Raw genomic sequence first — 6,000 nt, 5'->3', positions numbered from 1 at the left:
TCGCCACCAGCGAGTGTGGGGTGGGGCCTGTGGGGGTGGAGTCTGTGAGTCAGGGCGGGACCTGTAGGTTGGGGCGTGACCTGTGGGTGAGACGTGCCTGTAGGGGCGGGGTCTGTGGGTGGGGCGGGACCTGTGGATGAGGCGTGCCTGTAGGGGCAGGGTCTGTGGGTGGGGCGTGACCTGTGGGTGAGGCGTGCCTGTAGGGGCGGGGTCTTTGGGTGGTGGGGGGGGTCTGTGGGGGTCTCTGGGAGGGGGCAGAATTTGTAGGTTAGGGTGGGACCTGTGGGCGAGGAGCACCCGTAGGGGCGGGGTATGTGGGTGGGGTGTGATCTGTGGGTGAGGCGTAACCTGTGGGTGAGGCGCGCCTGTAGGGGCGGGGTCTCTGGGTGGGGCGGGACCTGTGGGTAGGGGCGGGACCTGCGGGTGGGAGCGGGACCTGTGCGTGAGGCGCGTCTGTAGGGGCGGGTCCTGTAGGTGGGGGGCGGAACCAGTGATGGCCGGATGTGCTTCACTTGTGACGCGCTGCTGAGTGATGGCTGGGCGGCCACAGTGAGTGGTCTTCCAAGAAAGCCGACAACCGGACCGTCGCCTGGCAACCGGGCCTGAGCGTCACTCGGGTTCGAGTGTCGCCCGGCAACCGGTTTGCACCGCGGAGCGACCGCCACCGCGGCCTCGGCCTGGGAGGTGAGCTTTGGCCCCGACTTCCTGGTTCCGCCCTCGCCGCCGATTGGAATCCGTTACTGCTTCGAGCGAGGGGCTGTGGTTGAAAGACGAGGTGTTGCCCATCACCGGAGGCGGATCCGGGCCCTGTCGCGCTGCTCCCGGAGGAGGAGGCTGACGAGGCCCCCATCATGATACGGAGAGCGGTCCGTGCACTGTGAGCGGCACAGGTAGGGGGAGCTGAACCCTCGGCCCAAGGACAGGGAGTGGGTGGCTGTGGAGATGTCGGAATCTCAAGGCTTAAGGGGAAACCTCCTTCCATAGGTGAGAGGCTGGGAGAAAATTCACCTCTGTAGGTCGATGGGTTCGTGAGTTGGTGATAAGGCAAAGATTCGTGGGGCTGTCAAACGATTCAGCAGGATACAGAAGTTACAGATATGGGCAGAGAAATGGCAGATGGAGTTTAATCCAAGCAAGTGTGACGTGTTGCACTTTGGGAGGTAAAATGTAATGGGGAAGTATATAATTGCTCTTACGGGTCCTGCTATCATTGACGTACACAGGGATCTCGGGGACCAAGTCCATAGTTCACTGACAGTGGCTGCACAAGTAGATAGGGTGGTAAAGAGTATGAGAGTCAGGAAGTCGCATTGCAGCTATATAAAACTTTGATTAGACTGCATCTATTAATAATTCTGTTTGCCTCATTACAGGAAAAATGTGGAGGCTTTGGAAAGGATACAGAAAAGATTCACCAGGATGCTGCCTGGATTAGAGGATATGAGCTATAAGGAGAGGTTGGGCAATCTTGGGTTGGTTTCTCTGGAGTGGTGGAGGCTGAGGGGAGACCTGACAGAAGTTTATAAAATTATGAAAGGCATAGATAGGGTAGACAGACAAGACCTTTTTCCCAGTGTGATGTCAAATACTAGAGGATATGCATTTAAGGTGAGAGGAGGAAAGTTTAAAAGAGATGTGTGGGGTGTTTTTTACACAGAGACTGGTAGGTGACTGGAATGGGCTGCCAGGGTAGTGGTGGAAATAGAAACAATAGTGGCATTTAAGAGGCTGTTAGATAAGCACATGAATATGCATGGCATGGAGGGATATGGATTATGTGCAGGCAGAAGAGATTTAGTTGAACTTGCTATTGCGTTTAGCACTCCCATCGTGGGCCAAAGGGCCTGTTACTGTGCTGTACTGTTCTATGTTCAAGTTTATTGTTGTCATAGGCACAGAGTATAACTACCATGAAAACTAGCTTTCTGCATGGCCAGTACAGCAGAGTACGTTACAAAACAAGAACAAGCATAAGTTAACAAACTTAAATTAACGTAAATTATACACAACTTACACATGCAGAAAATAAACAACAAAATAAACATAACCGCACTAGTGCAACATTAAGAGAGAGAAAAAAAATAGTCTCAGGTAGTGTTAAGGTTTTTCAGATTGGTTCAAGAACTTGATGGCACTGGGGAAGAAGCTGGTGTTGAACCTTGAGGTGTGGGTCTTCAGGTTCCTGTACCTCCTGCCTGATGGCAACATCGAGAAGAGGGCATGGCCTGGATGTGGAGGTCCCTGATGATGGATGTCACCTTCCTGAGACATCTCCTCTTGTAGATGTCCTCGATGGTGGGGAGAGCTGTACCCATGATAGAACTGGCTGAGTCCACCACTCTCTGCCAGCTCTCATGTTCCTGTGGATTTGGATTTCCATACCAGACCCTGATGCAATCAGTCAGAATGCTTTCCACTGTCCATCTGTAGAGGTTTCCATGCGTCAAAATGTCTAATACAAGAGAGCATGCATTTAAGGTGAGAGGGGGAAAGTTCAAAGGAGATATGTGGGGCAGGTTTTTTTTGCACAGAGTGGTGGATTGTGCTACCAGGGATACTGATAGAGGCAGATACAATATAGGGGTTTAAGAGCTCTTAGATAAGCACATAATTATGCAGAAAATAGAGGGAAAAAGATCATGTGCAGGCAGAAGGGATTAGGTGTCCTTAGCTTAATTAGTTTGGCACAACATTGTGGGCCAAAGGGCCTGTTCCTGTGCTGTACTGTTCTATGTTCTACATATCACATTGTCCTACTTTTCAAGTATCTCCACACTATTGAAGTTACACCAACCTCGGTATCATTCTAAACCTGTCCAGACTTTGATATCATTCATAAAAATACAGTGTCCCTGATTTGGACTCTTATGCTCACTGAGTTCTAGCCAGTGCTTTTGGGAAAAATTGCAGCCAAGTTTGTAAGACACACTTGTCTTTAAATTCTTGATGATTGTCATTTATTAGCCCAAATTTACCTTAGTGAGAGTCAATTTTGTTGAAATCAAAATCTTGAATAGGTTTCCTACTAATGATACTAGGCTAACTGACCTGTGGTTGCCAGTTTTTTTTTTGCTAGTTCTTTTATTTTAACAGATGCAGTTTTTGAAATCTTCGTCTCCATTGGCTTCACCCCAATGATTAAGGAAGATTGGAAGATTGCAGCCAGACCTTCCTCACTTACAACTCTTACTTCTGTAAGTAGCCTACAATGAATTCCATTCATTCAGGCTGATTTTACTACTTTGGGCATTGCCAGTGCTCTATCTTTTTTTGAACTGCTGCAGTTCTTCTGGCGAAGGTGCTCCCAAGTTGTTATTGGGTCAGGAGTTCTTGGATTTAGACCCAGTAACAATGAAGGAACAGCAACATATTTCCAAGTCAGGATGGTATGTGATGATAGGTAACCCATAGGCGGTAGTGTTTCTATGCACTTACCCTTGTTTCTATGCACTTACTCTTGTACAGATTACAGTTTTGAGGGCTGCTGTTGGAGTTCCCTTGTTGGTTAACTGTGGTGCATTTTGTAGGTATTGCAGCCATCCTGTGCCAGTGATACTAGCAATGAATGGTTTAAATGGCAAATGGGAATTCTACTGTGAGTCAGAGGTGCAGAGAATAAATGTTTAGGGCAGTAGAATGGGATACCAATCAAGTAAGTTGCTTTATCTTGGAAGATGTTAAGTTTGAGAGTTATTGGAGCTGCACTGATCCGGGCAAGTGAAGATTATCCATCACACTTCTGACTGTTTAATGGAGAATTTTAGGATTGAGACCCACTGACAGAAAAGGAATATCAATATGTTTCCAAGTAAGTGTGATTTGTGACTCATAGGGCAACTTCAAGTTCTGATGCACCTACTGATCTTGTCTTTCATGATGGTAACTTAACTACATGACATGCTTCTGACTGATGACGGCAAACATGCCATATGCCGCCTTTACCACCGTATCCATTTTGTTGCCACTTTCAGCAAGCTCTGAACTTGAACCCCAAGATCCCTCCGTACATCAATGCTCCTAGGGGTCCTGCCATTTACTGTATACATGTCTCTTGCATTTGACCTCCCAAAGTATAACACCTCATACTTGTCCAGACTAAGCTCTATCTGACATTTCTCTGCCCAGATTTCCAACTGATCTACATTGTACTGTATCCTTAGAAAACCTTCCTCACTATCCAGAACACCGCTAATTTTTGTGTCATCTGTAAACTTAATTGCCGACCTACATTTGTATCACAAGCAACAGAAGCCCCAGCGTTGATCCCTGCAGAACACCACTGGTCACAGACCTCCAGTTAGAATAACTCCACTCCACTACTACCTTCTTTCTCCTATGGCCAAGCCAATTTTGAATTCAGTTTACTAAATCAGTGTAGCCCATGTGCCTTAACCTTCTGGATCAGCCTACCATGAGGAACCTTGTCAAATGCTTTATTAAAATCCATGTAAACACATCCACTGCCCTCATCGATCATTTTTGTCAGCTCCTCCTAAAAGGCTCAATCAAGTTTGTAAGACTTGACCTTCTTTGCACAGGAAAGGCTTTTGATGAGGTCCTGCATGGCAGACTGCATGGGCTGAAGGGCCTCTTTCTGTGCTATAGTACTCTTATGACTCTATAACTTTATGGTCCAGAAGGTGAGACCACATGGCATCCAGGGTGAGCTAGCCAATTGGATATAAAATTGGCTTGGTGGAAGGAGTCAGAGGGTAGTAGTGGAGGGTTGTTTTTCAGTTTGGAGGCCTGTGACCAGTGGTGTGCCACAGGGATCAGTGCTGGTTCCACAGCTGTTTGTCATATATTTGTTAATGATTTGGATGAGAATGTAGCTGGCATGATCAGTAAGTTTGATGACACCAAAAATAGTGGTGTGGTGGATAGTGAAGAAGGTTGTCTCAGGTTACAAAATGATCTAGAACTGGGAAAGTGGCCCAAGGAATGTCAGATGGAATTTAACTGAGACAACTGTGAAGTGGTATACTTTTGGATGTTAAACCAGGGCAGGACATACACAGTGAATGGCGGGGCTATGAGGAGTGGTGTAGAACAGAGACCTAGGGGTACAAGGCAGAATACAGTGTTAATGGTAGGATTCTTAGCAGTGTGGAGGAAGAGAGGGGTCTTGGGTCCAAGTGCATAGATCCCTCAAAGTTGCTGTGCAAGTTAATCGGGTTGTTAAGAAGGCCGATGGTGTGTTGGCCTTCATTACTTAGGGGATTGAGTTCAAGAGTCACGAGGTAATGTTGCAGCTCTGTAGAACGCTGGTTTGACCACACTAAGAATATTGTGTTTGGTTCTGGTCATTTCACTATAGGAAGGATGTGGAAGATTTAGAAAGGGTGCAGAGGAGATTAACCAGGATGCTACATGGATTCGAGAGCATGTCTTATGAGGAGACATTGAGCGAGCTAGGGCTTTTCTCTTTGGAGCAAAGGAGGGTGATACAAGATGATGAGGGATAGATCAAGTGGACAGCCAGAGACTGCTTCCCAGGGTGGAAATGGCTAACAGGAGGGGGCATCATTTTAAGGTGATTGGGGGAAAGTACAGGGGGGATATCGGAGGTAAGTTTTTTTTACACAGGGAGTGGTGGTTGCGTGGAATGTGCTGCCAGGGGTGCTGGTAGAGGCAGATATGTTAGGGACATTGAAGAGACTCTTAGAGAGGCACATGGATGACAGAAAAATGGAGGGGTATGTGGGAGGGAAGGGTTAGATTGATCTTAGAGTAGGTTAAAAGTTCGGCACAACTTCATGGGCCAAAGGGCCTCTACTGTGCTGCAATGTTCTATGTTCTAAACACATAGTTCCCTGAAGGTGGTGACAATAAAGGCATGTGGCATGCTCTCTTTCAGCAGTAGGACCATTGAGTAGAAAAGTTTGGACAACATGTTACAGCTGTACAAGACATTGGTGAGACCACACATGGTGTATTATGTGCAGACTGGTCACCAGACTATAGAAAGGGTGTGATTAAGCTCAAGATAGTGCGGAACTA

General features: G+C 47.2%; 1 protein-coding gene across 1 annotated transcript in view; it reads left to right on the top strand.

The window, feature by feature from the left end:
- Positions 1-743: 743 nt before the first annotated feature.
- LOC127578629 (protein mono-ADP-ribosyltransferase PARP11-like) overlaps positions 744-6,000 on the top strand; it is a 78,288-nt gene continuing 73,031 nt past the window's right edge. Inside the window, 1 exon segment of the mRNA XM_052030811.1 lies at positions 744-890. The gene's annotated coding sequence lies outside the window, so the exon portion shown is untranslated.

The sequence above is a fragment of the Pristis pectinata genome, chromosome 15 (assembly GCF_009764475.1).
Source record: "Pristis pectinata isolate sPriPec2 chromosome 15, sPriPec2.1.pri, whole genome shotgun sequence".
NCBI lineage: Eukaryota > Metazoa > Chordata > Chondrichthyes > Rhinopristiformes > Pristidae > Pristis > Pristis pectinata.
The sequence above is the reverse complement of the archived record's forward strand: the minus strand, read 5'-3'. Positions and strand labels throughout refer to the sequence as shown.